Here is a 22,199-nt window from a genome sequence, read left to right on the forward strand (position 1 = left end):
CCAGGGAATGGCCTTCCTTCAGCTTTGGCTCAGAGCCTGGCCTTGCTGGGGAGGGCACAGCTCGGTCTCCGTGGATGGCACAGAAGTCGCTGTGGTGCCAGGCTGGTGGGACTGGCTAGATGTCTGACCTCTAAGGTTCCAAGGGAGTCACTCCACTGTGAAACAGCTTGGAGGTGATGCAGTGGGGGGATCCTACCCAGAGAAGCTGCTGGATGATGGCTGTAGCTGCAGGAGGCAGGTCCTGAGGACCCACATGCGCTATGAGAGCTGTCGCTGTTGGGATAGTTCTGTGCAAACCCAGTGTCACTAAGGGCTGTCAGCTGCCCACGTGGAGGGAGCGCTTTTGCCCCAGGCAGCTGGGGTGGGGAGTGTAGCCGGAGGGGCAATCCTTGCAGGGCCTCTGGGAAATTTCTCCAGCTACCACCCCCACCCTCAAATCCCTGACCTTCAGCTTGTCAATTCTGGGGGTGGGGGAAGCGTGGAGCATCTTCTCCAGAGGCACCATCGCAGCCTCATGATGGCTGCCTCCTTCCCTCTCTCACTTTTCCTGCTCCCTCACTCCATGTCCAGGGATCCCTTCTAGAGTAACCTCTGGACCCTTACCCTGTCTCAGGCTTCCTTCCGCCCCTACTTTCTGCCCAAGCAGAGCTTCTCCATTTCAACCCAATAAACCACTTTACTCTTTTCTGCTTTACGCACTTCCTCCTGTTTCCTGTCTTGAATGTCTGAGCTCACCTTCCACAAACGTCCTTCCACGTCCTTCCACGCTCCCATCACTCCCCACATTCCCTACATCCTGGCAGCGGGAGCCACAGGATGCAGCTGCCCCCTGTTCCCGGGGGCCCCTCCCGTGTTCTGCATCACTACTTCTATGTTATTTATACCACAGCATTTCTTTGCGTATTTCTGCATCATGTGTTCCACGGACACAAAATTGGGTGGAGAAAAGAGACTTTTTCTTGACTCTTCCTCCTGAAAATGTCACTTCTGGCAGGTTGCTGCAATTGACAAAACAAAAACAATAAAAAAAAAAACCCCGACCGCCCTCTCCACCAAATCTCTTTCTACAGGCAAAGTTGCAAAAGGCAAGGGAGAAAGACTTACACTGAATAAAAATAAAGGAAGGATGCTTTTCCAAAATTTCTGAAGCTTTGTCTGGAGAGAAATGTTTGCTTTCAGTTAGGACTGAAGGGGTTTGAGCATGCAACCTGATAACAGCTGCTTCTCTGATAAACTAACCTCTACCCCGTCTGTCTCTCTCCTTGCCCTCAAAGGCTCCTCTTATTTTTGTTATTGGCCTCAAAGTGTGGGGGTGGGGGGCAATTGCTGATTAATGCTTATTTTTATTTTTTTTTAAAAGATTTTATTTATTTGACAGAGACCACAAGTAGGCAGACGCAGGCAGAGAGAGAGGAAGGGACGCAGGCTCCCTGCTGAGCAGAGAGCCCGATGTGGGGCTTGATGTGGGGCTTGATCCCATGACCCGAGGATCATGACTTGAGCCGAAAGCAGAGGCTTTAAGATTTTATTTGAGAGAGTGAGCGCATGCAGGAACAAGGTAGGGGTTGGGGAAAAAGGGAAGTACAGAGGGAGAGAGAGAGACTCCCCAGTAAGCCTGGGGCCAGAAATGGGGCTCAATCCCAGGACTCTGAGATCATGACCAAAGCTGAAGTCTGATGCTTAACTGACTGAGCAACCTAACTGCCTGTGATTAATGCTTTTAAAACACTTAAGAAATACTGAGCGCCTACTTTCTAGAGCTCCCACCCATCATCTCTGTTCTCTGTGTCCATGTGTTTCTTTTTTTTTAAGATTCCACATTTAAGTTGTCTTTCTCTGACTTATCTCACTTAGCATAATACCCTCAAGGTCCATCCATGCGATTGCAAATGGCAAGATTTCCATCTTTTTTGGGCGCCTGGGTGGCTCAGTGGGTTAAGCTGCTGCCTTCGGCTCGGGTCATGATCTCGGGGTCCTGGGATCCAGTCCCACATCGGGCTCTCTGCTCAGCGGAGAGCCTGCTTCCTCCTCTCTCTCTCTCTGCCTGCCTCTCTGCCTACTTGTGATCTCTCTCTGTCAAATAAATAAATAAAATCTTAAAAAAAAAAGATTTCCATCTTTTTTTAATGGCTAAAATAAAATTTGTATATATATATATATATCCTTTATTCATATACATATTTGTGTATGTTATGTATACATACACTTTCTTTATCCATTCATCCACTGATGGACACTTAGGTTCTTTTCCTATCTTGGCTGTTCTAGATAATGCTTCAATGAACATGGCGGGGGAGGGGGGGTTGTGCATATATCTTTTTGAGTTAGTGTTTTCATTTTCTTCAGATAAATACCCAAAAGTAAAATTGCTGGATGATATGGTGGTTCTATTTATAATTTTTTTAAGAACTGCCATACTGTTGTTTTTTAAATAATGGATGCTCTAATTAACATTCCCAACAACGCACAAGGGTTCCCTATTTTCTACATCCTTACCAATAGTTACTACTTGTCTTTTCTAGAATAGCCGTTCTAACAGGTGTGAGATGACATTGTGGTTTTGATTTGCATTTCCCTGATGTCTTTGCATAGTGATGTTTACATCTTTTCACGTATCTGTTCGCCATCTGTATGTCCTCCTTGGAAAAAATGTCTCTTCAGATCCTCCGCTCATTTTTAAATCAGTTTGTCTGGTTTTCCATTGTTGTTGTTGTTACTGAGTTGTAGGAGTTCTTTATATATTTTTGGATATTAATCCCGTATCAGCTATATAATTGGCAAATATTTTCTTCCATTCACTATTACTTTTTAAAGTCTTCTTACATTGTTACTTGAGATTATTGAATTTTCAAGTGTCTTCTTCATTCAGTATGTCCGCAACGGCTGATTTACTAAGTACAGGTTGCCTGACATTTCCATATTTTCTCAGGCAACTTTCACAGCCTGGTGGGATAGGTATCCTGTTCCTCATTTCATACTTGGTCTCAGGCTCTCCCAGCTAGTCAAGGGCATCCTGCAGTTTCCCCTGGAACGGGCCTAAACTAGATGCTAGAAATCTGGTTTCCAATCCAAGTCCTACTACCATCAACTGTGCGACTTGGGGCACCCCAGTCTCCGGCCTCCCTAGCAGGGACAGACTTGTATTATTGTTAGATTGTAAGTGGCACCTATTATCTGACACACCTCCCCCAGTGTCTAGACATAGTAGGTGCTCAATAAATATTTGTCGATTGCGGTGGAAGAAAAGTTTCTGCCCAGTTGGGGTTAAAAGGGCTGCAGGGAGGGGTAAAGCGAAAACTGGGCTCAGGGGCCGCGGGGGCGGGCCAGGGGGAGAGGCGGGGATGTCCGGGAATTTGGAAAGTTGGAGGCTTGCAGGAGAAAGACACCCAGCGATGGCGGAGGGGAGGTGGGAGGGCATTCCGATCCGGGGCAGGGGGAAGACAAAGCGTCGCTGGAGAGGGGCGTGAGGCGTGCGGTGCGCTGCGGTGGGGAGAGGTGCGGGCGCGGGGCGGCGCGCGCGGCCCAGCCCCAGTCGGGGTGCGGAGCGGAGCGGGCGGCGCGCGAGGCGGAGGCTGGGGAGCAAGGGGGCTTGGGTCCCGCGGCCGCCGGGCTGCTCTCGCCCCCGCGCGGCCCCCTGCCCCTCCTCCCCGGAGGGCGGGGCGGGCCGGGCTCGGCCGGCCTCCTGGCGGCGCCGCGGCCCCTGCGCTCGGGCCGGGTTCTGCTGGCTGTGGCGGGAGCGCGACCTGGGCGGCGGCGGCTGCGGCGGCGGTGAGTGAGGCGGCCTCGGGCGCTGGGCCGGGGGCCGATGTGACTCCGAGGCGGCGGCGGGACCGGAGGGGCTGGGGCTCCGCCAGGTGCGCGGGGGCGCGTCCGCCCTGCGGGCTCGGGACGGTACCGCGCCCGCCGCCAGGCGCGCGGGTGCCGGGGCTGGAAGGTGCGCTCGCGGCTCCCGCCCGCCGCCCGGCCCAACAGATGGTGCGGACTCCGGCGGAGCGGCGTCGGGGCTGGGGCTGGGGCTGGGCCTCCAGGACCCACCTCCTTGCACAGAAGAGGGATTGGCAGCCTTTGCGCCTTGCCTCGACCCCCGGGTTCCTGTGACAGCTGCGAGGAAGCCAAGGTCCCACCCGGAGCACCTCAGCCCCTGTCCCATCCAGTGTTACTTAATTTCTCGGCGTGCTGGTGCAGACAGCCCCTTGCGGAGAAAGGGCTTGTGGCCGCGGCTCCCTCCCCGGCGGTCCCCGGCCAGGCAGGTCTTCCCTAAAAGCCCCCGCCTCTCTCAGAGCACAGAGCCTTGCTTTCCAAGGGACTTTTCCAAGTTGCATCACTCCTTGGCCTCTAGACAGGTGCTTGGCTATCATGTTGGAGTTACACAGGATTTTTTAAAAACTTTGTGTGTTTACTGTGTGCGGACCCCTTCCACCCCAAGGAAGCAGTGCCTTTCCAGCGCTGTTCAAAACACATTGAGAATTCTTTTGGGGCACTGGTTCTCAAACTTGGCCGCACATCTAGGGAGTTGTTCTTTTTTTTCCCTTGCTTTCTTTCTTTTTCTTTCTTTCTTTCTTTTTTTTTTTTAAATACTGATGTCTAGATCCCATCTCTAGAGATCTCATTCCGAGGGTCGGGTGGGAGGTGGGGCAGTCTGGATTATGGGATCAAGAAGCTAGGTGATTCTTAGGTGCAGCCCCATCAGAGAACCTCCTGGCTTTGGCGCTTGCTCTCACAGCCACTTTTTGTATTGGGGACGATCGGTGCTAACAGCTCATCTCAGGCACTTTTGACTGCCTGCTGTGGGCTACCTCTCCACCTGGAGAGCCTGTTGGTGGGTGCTTGCCAACCTTAGACTGCAGATGGTGCCTTTTTCTGGAGTATGCTTTCTTGCTGCCTTTCTGTTTACAGTAAATATTGCCTGGGCACTTTCTGTCCTGGAGGTGGGAAGTGTAGGAATTAAAGCCACAAAGTCCTTGCAGGATCAAGGTTATAATACAGGGTTGTCCTGCTCAGGCAAAACAAAGTGTGACTCTTCTAGGGGGAAAAGGTTTCAGATTAAAAAGACAGTACTTAAGGGATTTGTGAACTTTTGGAGACCCTCTGCCACAGATAATGATTTTGCCTGTGATGTGAGGTTTTGTTCTTCAAGAAAGCAAGCTAACAAGATCCTAACGCTTGAATTTGTGTTAATGTGCCAGCATTTGTGACTTAAGTTTATTCCCGTTGTGTTTAATCACACAGTGGTTGTAACATAGTGTATATTTCTTATTGATAGAGTAATATCTGAATTACGGAATTGGTGCCTTACAGTAGTAATGCACAGCTGAGGTGAGTCCTTAGCCATGTTTTGGATGATCTTAAAAATGACAGGGAAATAGGACAAAGGAAAAATTGAACATGGGTATCTGTATTGACTGAATTTGATCGTATATATTTTATTAAGAAAGTGTGTTGTCAGTGTCTGTGCTATTGTGACAGTCTGCTTGGATCTTGGTTAATTTTCTCTTGTATCCAAGTATGATGTTTTTATTAGATTCCCACCCAGATGTTGCTACCTGGCCACAAACTGGTGGCTTTAATTAATTTATTTATTTATTTTTAGGTGTTGACTGGAGCTCTAATTGGCATTTTTCTTAGGAGCGGGGTGACTTTTAAGAGAAAGCTCTCCAGAGGTGGAGAAACGTTTTAGTTCATTTCTAGCCCCTCCCATGAATCAAAAGAACCATTCACTTTTGGAAAAAAAATTGTGTGGTTCTGCCAGTTGGATTTTCTTTTTCCCACCTTCTGCTTGCATACCTTGCTCCTATCACTGTGTTCAATTGCTGGAAATGGGGCCGCTGTGGGAGCGGTCTTAATTGTCTTGGCTTGAGAATGGAGGTTATGTGGAGTGCATGGTCTCACAGGGTGGCCCCTGACCTGAATCCTCAACCTTTGGGGAACAAGACCATATGGAAAGTGTTTTCCTACTTTTGATTTTTTTTTTTCCCCTCCTTGGACCAGGCCAACAAAATGAAGCCTGCCTTATTGTGGTATTGCATGGTATCGTGTGGCTTATAACCTTTCTAATCTTGTCGCCATTTTGGGGGAAAATGTTTATTTGAGGATGCTGTTGAATTCTTGGTGTCTGAAAAGTTGCCCTTGAACAGCAGCGGATACACTGAATATAATAGTGCATCTGGCAAAAAAAAAAAAAAAAAAGTATCTGTGGCTCCAAACAAATTTTACTGAAATATTTCTCACTTAGGGCTTGCAACTCTGATATTCTAAAGTGATTGGAAATAAGTAAAGGAAAACAAGAAGAAAGTTAGCAAGGGGCTTCTTCATTTGGAGGAAGGGTATATGACCCTCAGAAGAGTGATTTTTGATTGGTGTTACAAGCAGACTACCCTATTGGTTTCCTCTTTTTTTTTCTTTCTTTAAGTAGGGACAGTTAACTTGCTTGTACATTGGGGGTGCAGAGTGGTTAAAGAAATGTAATGGCTTCCTTAACTGCCTTTCCCCCTGAAACCCACTTATCTAAGAGATGCCATCGACCTTTAAAAAACAACAGCTGATTCTGTGCCTTTCCTTTCTTAGCTCTCTCTGATCTGGGCAGTGCAGTGGCTGAGAGGTTGGCATCAGCAGTGAAAAACAAAGTTCAAGGGAACTGAAAATTGGGTAATTTTCCCTGAATGACCAAGTGCTTACTTTATTTTGTCACATGACATTGGTGTTATCAAGAAACAAGTTACAGCATGAAGACTCTGACAATGGAAAAGAAAAGAAAAAAGGGATGTGACGGGAATATCACCACAGCTGACCGGCTTTCATGTCTGGGAAGCTTATGGGAGTTTGCAGCCCGATGCCCAGATTCCAGCCTGCGTTTACCTTCCTCTGTCAGGCACTGCCCTCCCTCTGTCCCCTGAGCCAATATACCCTGGGAGAGACAGTGCCTCAATCTTAAATTCACACCAGATTTTGTTTGCCCCTATTACCGGCAAAGCTCTGCATTCCCTTATTGAGTTCTTGGGGAACCAGGGACATCCCTGACTTAGGGAGCTTGACGTCTGGCGGAGATGAAAACAGTGGGTTACAGTAAGCTGGGAGCTCTTATAATCACAACACACACGAAGAACTGTGAGGGGCAGCCAGGTGGCCCTGGCCAGCTGCACCTGGCCAAATGCCTTCTCAGTTCATGGGCAGGCCCCTGGGAAGCTTTGTTAAGGTTTAAATTAGAATTGACTAGGTTCGACATCAAGGCTTTTTTTTAAAGTAGGCTCCACAGCCAGTGTGGAGCCCAACGCAGGGCTTGAACTCACAATCCTGAGATCAAGACCTGAGCTGAGATCAAAAGTCAGATGCTTAACCGACTGAGTCACCCGGGCGCTCTTGGACATCGAGTTTTAAATGACTGACAGTATGACAGAGAGGAGAGAGCATGCAGGGAGCTAGTGGGGAGTGAGGAAAGGCGGCCGGATTCTGGCAGATGCCTTCGGTGGAGGGAAGGCTTACCCGCTCAGGGCAGGGCATTCCCTGGGGTTGGGAAGCTGGTAGGGAACGGGGCTGGATCCAGGGCTGGATCCATTTGGGGCTGCTGGTGACTGGCAAAGGAAGCGTCCTTAGCCGCAGCTACCTCTGCTGGGTGGGTGGGAGAGCTCCTGGTGCCTCCTTAAAGTCACAGCTGGGTACTTTGAGAGCAAGTGATTTGCTTCCTGTCTGCAACTCCAGCCAACAAGCAACACTCATTCTTTATCATTCTTTTGTCACTTTAGTTCACATTTCTTTGGACTGAGAACTGGACTTCACACTGTTTTTCCGCTCCAGATGGTGGTTTCCAAATAGCTGACCCATTGGGCTAATAACCCCGGGGTTATAAGAGGTGTTACCTTTTGTTTGTTGACCCCCTTCTGAGCTCCGGGTCCTGTGCCCAGCTCTTGTCTTCCGTAGCTCCGAATCTGTACCTACTCCAGAGGCAGGCGACAGTGGCTTCACCTTACAGGTGAGGAAGCCGAGGCCCAGCGAGGTCCTGGGTCCTGTGGTAGCTCACAGCGCTGCAAGGAAGTAGCAGAGTGGAGGTTCGAGAGCCTTCCGTGGTTTCTGCTGCTCTGTGTACTAAAGCAGAGCTGATTAAGAAAGTGTGTTTTTTGTACCCTGTTTTTCTAACATCCAGTCCTCTAAGGTTGGGATTGATTTATCATTTCCCTTTAACCAGGTGATATGTTTTGCTTCTTAATGGAGAGCATAGATTAGGCTGTTCAGAAAGACTGAATGGATCCCACATCCTAGATGAGAGAGAGGCCCGCATTTCTGCAGACTCTGCAAACCTCTGAGTTTCTGTAGCTACTTGGCTGTGGTGTAAGAAATTAAAAGCAAAATCCAGTGTTGAACATTCTGGAACAAGATAAAGCTGTGCACGTTCAGTTCTTATTTATGTGGTGCTTTCGACAAAAACAAACCTTTGCTGCATAGCAATTACCTCAAGCTCCTAAAATTACAGGTAGTAAGGGCTTCGAGGCCCTGTGGGGCTATAATTAGTAAAGATGAGTTTAAAACAAGGTTATGAGTGTGTGTTCATTGCTATGGTGGGTTGTAGCTCAGTATTTCAATCTGAGAAGGATTGGCTCCAGGGAACATTTGCAGGGGACTCAGTACAGGGTCATCATGGAATTAGTATGTTAGGGATTAGAGCGCAGGACATTTGTCATGAACATAGACAATTTCTGGCAGACTTTTTGTTTATAGGGACAGGTTTATTCCCTGCCACCCAGTCACGTGGTATCATTTCTGCTTGCACTAGGTAGAGTACACAATGGTTCAGGTTGTTACTATGTAGCTTTTTTTTTTTTAAGAAGTATAAAGCCCCTCTATTATTAATAATATTTCACTGTTGTTTATTTGGCCTTAATCACAGAGGACTGAGGCAAGGTGACCAAGATTTTCTAGTTTTGGCTTCAGGAATTTTCTTGGTTTTTAACCTCTGACTGTCCCTGGCTCTCTCTCCTTGCATTTTATCGCATTTGAAACAGGCCTTCTTGCTTTCCCTTGCAAATCTATGGCCCATACTGGAGAGAGGACCTACTGTGGCCAGGACTCACTCCTGGGGGGATCCTGTGACATCAGTATTGTTAGTCCCATTTTCTGGGTCAAGAACCTGGTGAGGTCTGGAGTGGGGTACTAAGTGGGAGTTTGGGGATTTCAGACTCTCAACAGTTGGCCTCTTTGGACTTCATTTGAAAGGAAAAAGAAATGGCCCAGTTATCAAAGCCATGAAGACGTTCTGTATAACCTATGAATTAATATATATATCTTTGAACTTCATTGTAGCTGTATTGGTCACTTTAAAAAAAAAAAGATTTTTGCCTAGGGGATTTTTATCCTCCTTCTTAAAAACAGTGACTTAGAATTACACAGCAGCAGCTGAAAAGTTGATGAGCCTCTCTCCTTGCCCTAATCTAATATCAAAAACCTGAAAAGTGACTGAGAGTGTGATTACAGTGGAAGCTTTAGGCGTTGGAGAGGAACTGATAAAAAAAGAAAGGAGGGAGAGATAGGGGTAGTTGGCAAGAGACTGCAGGGTAGATTTTACCAAATTTAAGATTTCTTCTCCTGTGAGTTTTTGGTGTGGGGATTGAGCCCCTTTGTTCCAGATGCAGGGAGACTGGCTCAGCCTTGCCACCCTGGGCCACCTGTGAATTTGGGGGGTGAGGGATGGTGAGGGCAGAGGGAAGGAGAAGAAAGAGGGGAAATGGGGAGTGGGGCGGGGATTAAAGCCTGCTGGCCTGGTGTCTGGCCTGCTCTGGACCCACGGCACGGGGTCCCTACAGTGAGGCTAACTTCTTGGGTGTGAGGCAGCTGGGTGGTGTACAGAAGAGAGGAGGTGGGGGGGTCATCTTTGGACTTCCCCAGAGACTTGTCCGAGATCAGTAATTCTCATAATTATAGCAGATCCTCCTAGAAAACTTACTTCCAGCTCTGTCTGGGAGACTTCTAATATAGCAACTCTAGGGACCAGGTACTCCCATAAACCCATTTTACAGGTGAGGGAAACAAGGCCATGAGATATCGGGCAAGTCATTCAAGTTGTGTCACTACAGAGTGGTGGGCCCCGGGGTTCAGACTCGTCTGGCCCTGAGCTGTGTTCTTAATGGCTCAGGTGGTCTCCCTAGACCCAGAGCTCTGGTTGCTGCTGCGTTGGTTCCTTCATTTCTTTGACCAAAAAAGCCCGCTTGTATATGCCTTTATCTCACAATTAGAATACCATCGGTGCCCTCTGTGTACGTGTTCCACTTCCCACAAACCTGCAAGCAGACATATGAAGAGGAGGGATCTCACCACTGACTGGGTATTCTTGTGTCTAGCAGAAAAGAGGTGCTTGGCGAGGTTTTGTGGACGGAAGGATGGAAGGCAGTGGCCTTTGGGAACACAAAGATGTCCCTGTATTTCTTCTCTCTAGCAGCTGCGGTGATTTTTTTTTTTTTTTTTTTTTTTTAAAGATTATTTGTTGGGCGCCTGGATGGCTCAGTGGGTTAAGCCGCTGCCTTTGGCTCAGGTCATGATCTCAGGGTCCTGGGATTGAGTCCCACATCGGGCTCTCTGCTCAGCAGGGAGCCTGCTTCCTCCTCTCTCTCTGCCTGCCTCTCTGCCTACTTGTGTTCTCTCTCTGTCAAATAAATAAATAAAATCTTAAAAAAAAAAGATTATTTGTTTATTTATTTGACAGAGATCACAAGTAGGCAGACGCAGGCAGAGAGAGAGAGGGGGAAGCAGGCTCCCTGCTGAGCAGAGAGCCCGATGTGGGGCTGGATCCCAGGACTCTGAGATCATGACAGAGCTGAAGGCAGAGGCTTAAGCTCTGAGCCACCCAGGCACCCCTGCAGTGATTTCTAAACAGAAAACAAAAAACAAACAACAAAAAACAAGAGGGAGCACAGGGGAGTGTTTCATAAAAGTAATCAGAATTCCTGAAAAAAAGCACATTTAAAAAATGGAATTTGGGGGCACCTGGGTGGCTCAGTGGGTTAAAGCCTCTGCCTTCAGCTCAGGTCATGATCCCAGGGTCCTTGGGATCGAGTCCCGCATCAGGCTCTCTGCTCAGCGGGGAGCCTGCTTCCCCCCTCTCTCTCTGCCTGCCTCTCTGCCTCCTTGTAATCTCTGTCTGTCAAATAAATAAATAAAATCTTTAAAAAAAAAAAAGGAATTTGTGTTCCAGGGCCATGATCTCATGTTTGTGGGAACAGCAGTTACTATTGGCAGTGCCCATGGTGCTTTGTGAGGAAGGAGGCCCTTCAGACTGAGACATTGCTGGGACGGCTCTTATCGGAGAGCCAGCAGACCACATTTTCTTTGGGGCTGAGCACCACATACCAGAAGGCTCCAGGTCCTCCATCTAGTTTGCTAAGGCCACAGCCGTAGAAAGTGGTTCTGTCCCTTGTGTCCTCATTCTGCCTCCACAGCAAGGGAGCGGGGGAGCACGTTGGGGTTTCTCTGACTCGTGTTGGGAGCCACGACTGCCCTTCACCAGGAATGAGCTCCCCCTTCCATCCAGACGGACTTGTTTCCTCACCTGTAAAATGGGGGTGTAGTGCTTGCCTCATAGAGTTGTTGGGACCACGTCTCTTTGACACGAGAGACTGGTTTTCAGGTGGGGCCCCCCTTTGGACAGTGGCGATCTCTGGAGACATTCTTGGTTGTCAGACTGGGGGTGGCGGTGGCTTCTAGCATCTGGCGGATAGAGGCTAGGGATGCTGTTAAAGACCCTCCAGTGCCCAGGGCAGCCCCCACAACAAAGAATTATTTGGCCCCAAAAGTCAGTCCTGCCAGGCTGAGAGCCCTGGCACCTGGGAGCTCTAACAGCGGTGGCTGTTTTTCCGCATTTCTTACCAGAGGGAGCCAGGCCAGGGGCCGAGAGAGCCCTTCTTTCTTAAGTAGGGAGGAGGAAATGGAAATGAACCTTTTATTGCTGCCTCTGGGGTTCCCCACAGGTGCCCCTGAAGTGTGGGAAGAGTACTTTCCTCTCCGTCAAGTGCTTAGCTTCATTTGTAATTGCTTGCATCTATTTACATATAAATAATACACATACATTTACATATCAATTTCAATAATTTATATGCTAAACCCCCTTAACGCCTGGGGTAGGTTATCATCCCGGTCTGCTGTCCGGTCTTCAGTGGCGGGTGGCAAGAGTGGGGCCCTGGGTGGAAGCCAGGCTCCTGCCCGGGTGTATGGCTTAAGGTCAGCCACAGACCTTGTGAGGCTTGCTTTTCTTTTCCTTAATAGAGGCCAGGTAACCCTCCTATCTCATGCCGTTCCAGGACTAAAGAAAACGAAATGAAATAATTCTCACGTGTGCCCACGTGACAATCGCTGTACGCCTGCGAAGCTTCGGTCCGGCTCCGAGGCGTGCCTTCTGGGGGTGTGTTTCCGAGAGCCCGGTTCATAAGCGGCCACTCAGTAAACGGCCCTGAAAAGGATTCAGGCTCAGTAGCCAAAGAACGCTGTGCTGCTGGCGAGGTGGAGCCCGGAAACCCTTCCGGCAGCGAGCGCATGACTGGGAGGCCATGCAGGGATTGAGAGGATGCCTGTGGCTGTGAACTAGCGGGTCCCCCTCCCTCTAGGTTCAGCCTTTGGCTTTTCCCTTATTTGTTCTGTGACCCTGGGCCACCTCCTTGACCTTCCTTACACCCCGGTTTCATCACCTGTGAAACGAGGCTGATGATAACACCACCACCCACCTGAGCACAGGTGTGGGGAAGTGACGTGTCCTTGAGAAGTGTCCTTGAGTGGGTGGCGCGCATGGGGAGCTTACTGGGGTACATGTGTTGTTATTAGGAAAATAGCATTCTTTATTACTTTGGGTCTACAGCATGTGTAATTTTACTCAGGTGAGGAAGGGATGGCTCTTGGTTTAGGAGCTGAAGAAGGTTTTCTCTGGAGTTTCCAGTATCTTTTAACATTTCCGTGTGGTACAAGGCGGGTAACATAAGACTGGCCATGTTCACCGCTTTGAGCAATTTAGGTTTTCGGTGGCATTAAGTACATGTACAGCGTTGTGCAGCCATCACCGCTAATTCCAGAACGTTTTCTATCCACCTGGAGGGAAACCCTATCCCCGCAGAGAAGTCACTTCCTGTCCCCCTACCCCCAACCGCAGGGCCTGCACCCCCTGCTTTCCTCTCCAGCTCCCTGGGAGTCGCCTGTCCTGGACATTTCTTATACACGGCATGCTATACACTATATGGCCTTGGTGGCTGGCGTCTTGCCCTTTGTTTCAGGCTTTCCAGGCGTCTCCACATATCCCAGTCAGTGCCGGGACCTCATGCCTCTAATTTACCCGGCCTTCCCCCGAGATCAGCCCGTGCCTCATTTCCATTGGCCTGTGCTTTTCCCAAGTCCGGTCTGGTTTGCAGGCGTTTCAGTGTCTTTCTTCCTTTCTTCCTTTTGGCCCTTCTTGGCCTGCCTTCTTTTTTCCACGGTTCCCACCTGGTGATTCTAATGGCCCTCGAAATGAAGATTGGGAGGAAGCAGCCTGGTTCTTGGTGCTGCGGGGGAGCAGGTCTTATCAGGGATTTTGTTTCTGTTGAAGAATCAGCAGCAGGAGTGAGCACCGGGGAAGCTGCACTTCGTTTCCCGAGGACAGAGTGGCAGGTTTTAAAAACAAGTGTCTGGAAAACACCTACCAGGCCCCTTTCATTCCTCTGTTTAAAAGCCTTCCACAATGAGAAGTGGCCCTCCATGAAGTTGGTTAATAAAACCCTCCCCCCAGTTTTAAAGCATTCTTGGGAAGTGTTTACACTGAACGCCACTGTAGGCTTCTAAATGAGAAGCTGTGGAGTGAGTGATCCTTAACCTGTGACTTTAATAATATCCTTTGCTTGAGATTTCCAGGTGGAGGCCTGGGCCAGATCTGTGGCTTGTCATTAATCCAGACAATCTTGACTCTCTCCCTGTCCCTCCCCCTTCCGGCAGACCTGGGGAAGATCGGACCGGCCTAAAGCCTCTCGGAGATGCAAACTAGCTCCCTGAAGAGGGACCCGGGTAAAAAGGGTGTGTGTGTGTTCCCCACAGCCCCTGTTCTGACCTTAGGAACAGGGTGGATGGCATCAGTAACAAGAGCGGAAAGCATTTAGGAAAGCAGCTCCGGGCTTCTGGGGCTCTGGCTCCTGCAGGAGAGGCCTGAGCTTTCGGTCAGGATTTGGAGCTTTCTGGTGTGAAGGAGGCCACCGGCCCCTAGAGCTGAGGTCGCTCTGCTTTTTGCTCTGGTTCTGGAGAGATGAGCAGCCGCCCCCCTACCCCCCACCCCACCCCGAGAGGAAGCAGGGTGTTGGCTGTTTTGGGGGAGCTTATGGAGTTTGAAACAGAGAAGCATCCAGAGAAAAGCTATATCCTGAAATAAAGGGCCCTCTAGAATGCCTTCCTTTTATGCCGCTTCCCTGGGGATCCGAATTATGCTGGCTGAGGACAGGAGGGTGGGGAAAGACCAGACTCAGTGGCACAGGTTGGGATTTACCGAGGGGCAGCAGGGCCTGCTGGTTACCAGCCTGGCCTCTGGCCTTGGACTGCTCTGTCCAAATCCTGGCTTCTGTACATGAGTTCATATGTCTAAGGTGCTTGGAGCAATGTCTGGGTAGGGAGGTTTACATGCATACATTCTTTTCATTCTGGCACTTCACTTTTGTGAATTCCCAGTTAGAATTGTAGAAACGCTCCTTGCTTTCAAAGCTAATTTACCTGTGTACTGGCAGGCTTGTGCAGTCCATGGGAGAGAGTGGTATCACCGGACCCCTAAAAAGCATGACTTCCATTGGAGAAATCATGCTTGATGAGTCTATGAGAGCTCTTTGAGGGAGGAAGTAAACATGGGAAGAAAAAGGGCAAACCCATGGATATGGTTGTAGAGTTCCGAAAGACCTTTGAGAAGACGTCATGTCCAAGCCTCTTGAATGTATGAGTCTCCCGCAACTTTCTGTGTGGAGGAGAGTTAAAGAATATGGCTGAAACCATCTTCTATTTGTCCTCAATAAGAGGAGAAAGGGGAATGGTGAGATCTTCGCATTGCAGTTGAGATGAAATCTTTTTAAAAGTAAAATGCAGGGGCGCCTGGGTGGCTCAGTGGGTTAAAGTCTCTGCCTTTGGCTCAGGTCATGATCCCAGGGTCCTGGGATCAAGGCCCGCATCAGGCTCTCTGCTCAGCGGGGAGCCTGCTTCCTCCTCTCTCTCTGCCTGCCTCTCTGCCTACTTGTGACCTCTATCTGTCGAATAAATAAATAAAAGCTTAAAAAAAAAGAAAAGTAAAATGCAGGGACTTTGGAGTTAAACCATAAGGAGTTGTGTGGTTTTCTTTTTTGTTTGTTTTTGTTTTAAACTTTGGACATTGTGCAGATATGTCAGCTATACATTTATTTTTATTTTATTTATTTATTTATTTATTTTTAAGGATTTTATTTATTTGAGAGAGCTCCTGTGTACAAGCAGGGGGAAAAGGGAGAGGGGGAGGGAGAGGGAGGAGCCCACTCCCCACTGAGCAGGGAGCCCGACGGAGGGCTCCATCCCAGAACCCCGAGATCATGACCTGAACCAAAGGCAGATACTTAACCAACTGAGCCACCCAGGCGCCCCTGACCTATATACCCTTATTATTTATTTATTTATTTTTAAAGATTTTATTTATTTATTTGACAGAGAGAGAGAGATTGCAGGTAGGCAGGGTTGGGGGGAAGCAGGATCCCCACTAAGCACAGAGCCCGACGGGGGACTCAATCCCAGGACCTGAGATAATGACCTGAGCCGAAGGCAGAGACCCAACCTACTGAGCCACCCAGGCGCCCCTGAACTATACTTTTTTTTTTTAAGATTTTATTTATTTATTTGACAGAGAGAGATCACAAGTAGGCAGAGAGGCAGGCAGAGAGAGAGAGAGGAGGAAGCAGGCTCCCTGCTGAGCAGAGAGCCTGATGCGGGACTCGATCCCAAGGCCCTGAGATCACGACCTGAGCTGAAGGCAGCGGCTTAACCCACTGAGCCACCCAGGCGCCCCCCCTGAACTATACTTTTAAATAATTCATTTGTTCTCTGTGGCTGTACCTCAGCAGTCAAGGCTTGGGCCTGAGAATTGTGTGTGCTGCCTCATGCGCCACAGATCATGGGTGCTCAGTAAATATAGGTTGAATGAATAAGGAAAAATTAATAGAACAAAGGAGCTCATTAAAAAATAACTTCAATTCTGTCTTTACAAAAATAACTTCCCCTTTTTGTGTTTTAGTTAAATAGTACATCTGTAGAAGAAAGTAGATTCCTCCGTCAGTAAATAGACAGATAGGATCACTTATGTGCGCAGATGCTGAATGTCATCCCTTCTGTGATTTAACCTCGGACAATTAATGAATGCATGAAATGGAGAGAAGCTTTGTTAACCCAGAGCTCTTTACCTCAGTAGGATTAGGGACCTTGGAGTTTTGCTAGACTAAGAAGACGCTGGCAGGAATTGGTTGCCTTTGTATTTTTTGTTTTTCTCAGCTCCCTGTGGGCCAGCACTGTGCCATATGTATAGAAATGCTCTGCGTGTTTGATGAATGAAGTAAGTTGTCCCTACAGTAAGTGCACGTGTTTTATTATCTCATGTCTAATATGTACCAGGCAAATTTATAATTGTCTTTTTTGCTCTTACAGTGGTTATGTTAACTGTTGTTGCATATTCATGCTGGGTAACAAACAACCCCAGATCACCATGCCTCACAACCACAAACATTGATTTTTCCCACTTGGTCATCTGTTGATTGGGTGTGGTCAGGTTGGCCCATGCTGGCCTTGGCTGGGCCAGGCTTCCATTTGGCTTCGGGTCTCTTCGTGTTTCTTATTCTGGGGCTCAGGCTGAAGGGGCAGCAATTACCTAGTGCATGTGCATCTTGGGGCGGATCACCATAGCGTAAGATGTCAAGTGGAAATGCATGATGACTCTTCAGACTTTAGCTCATAACTTCCAAATGTTCTGCCAACATTCCATTGGACGACAAACACGTGGCCCAATCCAGTATCAGTTGGGTGGGGAAGCGCACTTGGTCCATTCTAGTGGGACATAATGTAAAGTCACATGATGAAGAATGTGACTGTGTTACTCCATTATAGTGGAGTGAAGCATGGGAGAACCTGGAAAACCAGTGTTTTGGGAGCTTGTGGAACCTAGGCCAGCTGGGTGAAGAATCAAAGACGTTTTGTCCAGCTACCACCCTAGGCCTTGATAGTTATAAACTAGCCTGACACACACTGACTCCTGGGTAGCTGGATATCATTTCGTATTCATTCTCTGTGCTGGTGCTCCTGGGAGTTCTGAATATCTATGGGAGGGGCAGAAGGGATGCACTGGGTTTCCTTCTGGTCAGTAGTCATGACTTGATCTGCTCCCACATTGATGGCAAGAGAGCAACAGGTAGAGCAAAGAGGACAAAGGGCCAAAGTATCCAGGGAGGCCGGAGGTTTGGCTTACCCTCTGCAGGGTCCCTTCTCAGTATAGGTCCACGGGAGTGACCGCTGTGGACCAGGCAGTGACACAGGGCCTTCATGCATGCTGTCTCATCTTTATAAGGACCCTGGGCCTTCGTTTCCAGAGTCCTCCTTTTCTATCTGAAGAAACAGGCCTCAGGAGGGCTAGGTGACTTGTCTTAGGCCAAGTGGCTCATAGGTAGCAGATCCAAAGGAGGTGATCCTAGTACCTAGTCTAGGGCTTGTCCTTCTACATGCCTGTGACTGTCTCAGCCCAGCAGAGAACTGGCAGCATATCCCAGCCCTGTGATGGCAGCCTCTACTTTCCTGAAGGAGTCAACTCAGCCTCATGCCTCAGTGCAATGCCTTGGGAGGCAATGCCTTGGGAGGAGCAGAATGAAATTTTGGCCAAGAGGAGTCAGCCCTTGTATTACCTCTTTGCCGGGTGTCCTTTTTAAATGAACTGTCAGGCTCTCCAAGGAAGAAAAGACTGGCCACTGAGTGAGAATGCCCTGAGAACAGACGGGGATAAAGGGGGTGAGGAGATGAGACACTCCCATGTACCATGGGTAGGTTATAAAGCCAGTGGACTTCTTTTTGGGGAGTGGTTTGGCAGTGGGGATACCTTCACCAGCAAGTAAATAAAACTCAATTAAAAGGGGTTTAAATACATAAGAGACTCTTAATCTCACAAGGCAAACTGAGGGTTGCGGGGGGGCTGGTTATGGACGTTGGGGAGCGTATGTGCTATGGTGAGTGCTGTGAAATGTGTAAGCCTGACAGTTCACAGACCTGTACCCGTGGGGCAAATAACATACTCTATGTTAATAAAAAAATTTAAAAAATTTAAAAAGTGGTTTAAATAGTAAAGACATTTATTATCTCTTGTAAACCAGAAGTCCAAAGGTAGGGCAGTTTGGGCATTAATTAATGGAAGACCCAGATGCATTTCCTTTTTTCTCTTTGCCAGCCTCAGTGTTTGATTTGTTCCTGAGCTCATCTCTCCTACAGTCCTGTTGTGGCTGCCGCTGCTCCAACCTGTGTGCTCATATATAGGGATGACCTGGGACAGGAAAAGAAGAAAGCAGAGGAAAACTTTGCTAGGACCCCCCTCCCCCTTTGGCAAAACTGGGTCAGATGGCCACCCCGAACTGATGACTTGCATGGGAGAGTGGGCTCCCGTGGTTCGCTTAGACCAATCTGTGGGTTCAATAGAGGCCTAGTCTTTCCTGAAGCAGATGGGTATGAAGAGGAGAGGGGTTGAAACTGAAGCTTTGCTGGCCGAGGGAAAAGGGCAGTTGTAGGCAGCCAGTGGTGTTGGCCACAAGATGATCTTTCAAAATTAAGAATGTGTACATTCTGACTCAACCCTTCCATGATTAGGAATTTATCTTATGGATATACCTGCGCAAGTGTGCTGGCAAACATACAAAGATATCCATTGCAGCATTATAATAGCAAAACACTGGAAATAATTTAAGAATCTTCCAAGAGTGTACTGGTTAAATATATTAGTACTTTACAGAATTGAGCAAATCTGTAAGTACAGATAAAGAAAAATTCACAAAATATACTGTAAGTTTTCTTTTTCCTTTTTAAGCAAGGTGCATTGATATGATCCTGAGATCCCATTTTTTTTTTCAAGTCTTAATTCTTGATTACGAAGATAAATTTCTGTGAAAAGTCCCAAGAAACATGTTATTTCGTGGAAAGGAAATTTTTTTTTCATTTCATGTCCTTCTTGACTGTTTGAATTTTATAAAAATCACTGTATGTAGTACCTTTATAATAAAAAAGAAAATAACAGGTATTAGTGTATGCAGGAGCTTAAGGAGAAAAAACCAGGATCCTAACGTGGGCATTCTGAGGGGATGGGAGTGCCATTTGGCTGTGTATGATTGGCCTGAAGGGAAGCTGGGGAAGGAGAAAAGTCCAGGAGTGAAACAGGGTCATTTAAAAAAAAAAAAAAAAAAACAACTCCTTTAGTATCCTGCACATTGCCTTACACATAGTAGAATCAAACATACATTTGAAGAATGAATGGATATTTAGATCAAGACCCAAAGCAGCTTTATGAATTGCCAAAACCCAACTTAGCAGCTCAAGTCAGCAAGAAAATCGATTCTGCTGGAAATTAATTTTGAAAATAAAATATGGCTTCTGTTTCCTCCTATTTCCTTGAGCTCCCAGAATCCAATTCATTGCTAAAAATCAATCTGAGTATGCAACTTTCTGTTCATCATTCATCTCAAACTGAAGCCTACTGCGCCAAGTTCTGAATAATAAAGCTGAGTAAGGTTTTTACAACTAGGGGTAGGGCGAAGACAGGAACCACAGTCATGTGTTGGCTGTGTTTATAGTTGTGGCTTCAATGGATAGGTATCTGGATGGCCTAAACTGAGCAATTATTTTTGTAAGCAAAATAAGGCTCTTTGATACTCCAAACTAACAAATCAGAAAATTAATTATGTCACTCTGATAATAGGAAGAAAGCAGGTAATATAGTGAGATAGGGATTTTCTATTTGATTGGTCAGTATTAGTAGAAAAGTATGGATGTGCTTATTGGTGAAATGAAAGAATTATATGTAGTAGTATTTTCGAGTAGAATTCTCTGCCATGTGGAAAAGCAAAAGCATATGAATATTGAAAAGTCTTTATATTGGAAAGGGCAGGGAGAAGGGGCAGTAGGGTGCTTTCATTATGTTGTGCTGAAACTCTTCATAAGTCCTTTGCTTGAGGGCTCTCTCTGAATTTGATTCTTGTAAATCAAAGAAAGAATGTTGTAACTGACATTTCCATTAAGTTGCTTTTAACTTTTATACCCTTGGGTTTTAGCATTTGGCTCTCCGTAATGGCCACCGGATGCCCACTTTATTCAGACAATAAAGATACCGTTGAACTGTGGTAAGATCATTTCCTTTGGAATAAAATGAAAAGCTTTCTGCACTCACAATTGGAGGAAAATGTAAAATTTTAGTAGGCCTTTTCTGCTAAGACTGAAAAGAGTCCATGTTTGAACACCCATCAGCTTTGTGGCTCAAATGTGCCTTGGAAATTTCCAGCAGGCTTTTGAAATAAAAGAAGCAAATATACCTTTTCAGTGTGTGTTTTTGTAATGGATCCTTAGAAATATTTGCAAGAAGAGTAGTATTTCACATCTTTGTTGGGATTTATTTTGGGATCCAAAGATCCTGGGGTCATTGGTACAACGTGCTCTAGAGTGGACCTGATTTAAATTACTTATGTGTGCTTATGGGTGTGTGTGTGTGTGTGTATGTGTGTGAGAGAGAGAGGGAGGGGGGAGGAAAGAAGGAGGAAGTAAGAGGTAGAGCAGAAGGAAGAATAGTATAAGAGCAGGGAGGGAGAAAGAGAGTCTGTGTGCGCACGTGTGTGGATCCCTACAGGCCCAAATGGTTATGCTCACTTTACATAATGTTAGTATACATCCTCCTCTGGCTTTCAGACAGTCTATCCTATATCTGCAAATTGTGTGATTAAATTTGATAATTTTATTTATTTGTTTTTTAAGTAAACTCTACACCAAATGTGGGGCTCGAACTCATGACCCAGTGATTAAGAGTTGCATGTTGTACTGACTGAGCCAGCCCATTTCTCCTAAATTTGATAATTTTAGATGAAATCTGCATCTGTTTCAGAAAATATAAACATTAGGGTAATAACACTTCTGTGGTGCTTGGTAGTGCTTGGCACTGTTTTAAGCACTTCACGCCTATTAATTCACTTAGTCGTTAATAATAACCCTATTATTTTCCTATTTTTACAGTTGAGGAAAGCACAGACAGATTAAGTAACTCACCCAAAATGATGAAGTTAGTGAGTAGTGGGACTGGGTTCAAAACCAGGTAGTTTGTCTTTGTCTTTTCTCAGTTGAAAGTAAATGAAAAACTAATTGAAGTAAAAATTCATGGGATTTGAATCCTTCTGAAATCTACCAGTTAATCTTGTAAACCAGAGACTTTCTACTGGTGTTGATAGTGTTTCATTTAACTACAATAATCTATGTACTCTGAGTTCCTTGCTTCATGGTCAGCACTTTCAGTTATGTTACACGGTAAGAATATATTTTATACACTATTTTAGTTGTGATTCTGACTTACATGAAAGGACAGTAGATTTAGCTAGTCAACATGAACAACTTTTATTTACAGATTTTATTTATTTATTTATTTGACACAGAGAGAGAGAGAGCGAGAGAGGGAACACAAGCAGGGGGAGTGGGAGAGGGAGAAGCAGACGTGCACAGCAGGGAGCCCAACTCCAGGCTCGATCCCAGGACCCCAGGATCATGCATGACCTGAGTCGAAGGCAGCCGCTTAACAACTGAGCTTAAACAACATGAAAAACTTTACAGAGAGTTCCTTGTCTCCTCTTTCCTTAGGGAAGAAAGATGAGCTCTCTCAGTTCCCAAATGACTCTGTAATTTAAAATGAATTATTCCCCTGGAAGAAAATATTCTTTCTCCTCCTGCAGGAAGCAGCTACTGCTTTGAGAAAAGAGGCTGCAGTCATTTTTCTCTTCAGTGGCCTGGATTTAGTCCTCATGTGTGACTCTTGCCAGTTTCCTTTCTTTGAAATCTCAGCAGCAGCGTAACTAGTGATTCACCCTTCTTGAAATATATCTTGGGGCTCGTGTTCTTTCTACAGAGACAATTTCTGAATGTCTGGGTTCCTGCCTGTGCTTTTGGCCTTGAGTTATGATGGAGAACGAGCCCCCACTGGAGGAGATGGTATTCCA

General features: G+C 47.0%; 1 protein-coding gene across 4 annotated transcripts in view; it reads left to right on the forward strand.

Moving 5' to 3' along the window:
• Window positions 1-3,530: 3,530 nt before the first annotated feature.
• Window positions 3,531-22,199, forward strand: part of CGNL1 (cingulin like 1) — a 162,274-nt gene continuing 143,605 nt past the window's right edge. For 2 of the 4 annotated variants that reach the window (XM_045067460.1, XM_045067461.1), the window contains exon 1: window positions 3,532-3,768. The gene's annotated coding sequence lies outside the window, so the exon portion shown is untranslated. Of the gene's footprint in view, window positions 3,769-22,199 lie in introns of all 4 variants that reach the window. The other 2 variants (XM_045067463.1, XM_045067462.1) reach the window with 2 other exon arrangements.

The sequence above is a fragment of the Mustela putorius genome, unplaced genomic scaffold (assembly GCF_011764305.1).
Source record: "Mustela putorius furo isolate JIRA1106 unplaced genomic scaffold, ASM1176430v1.1 tig00003896_pilon_pilon_pilon, whole genome shotgun sequence".
NCBI classification, from domain to species: Eukaryota; Metazoa; Chordata; class Mammalia; order Carnivora; family Mustelidae; genus Mustela; species Mustela putorius.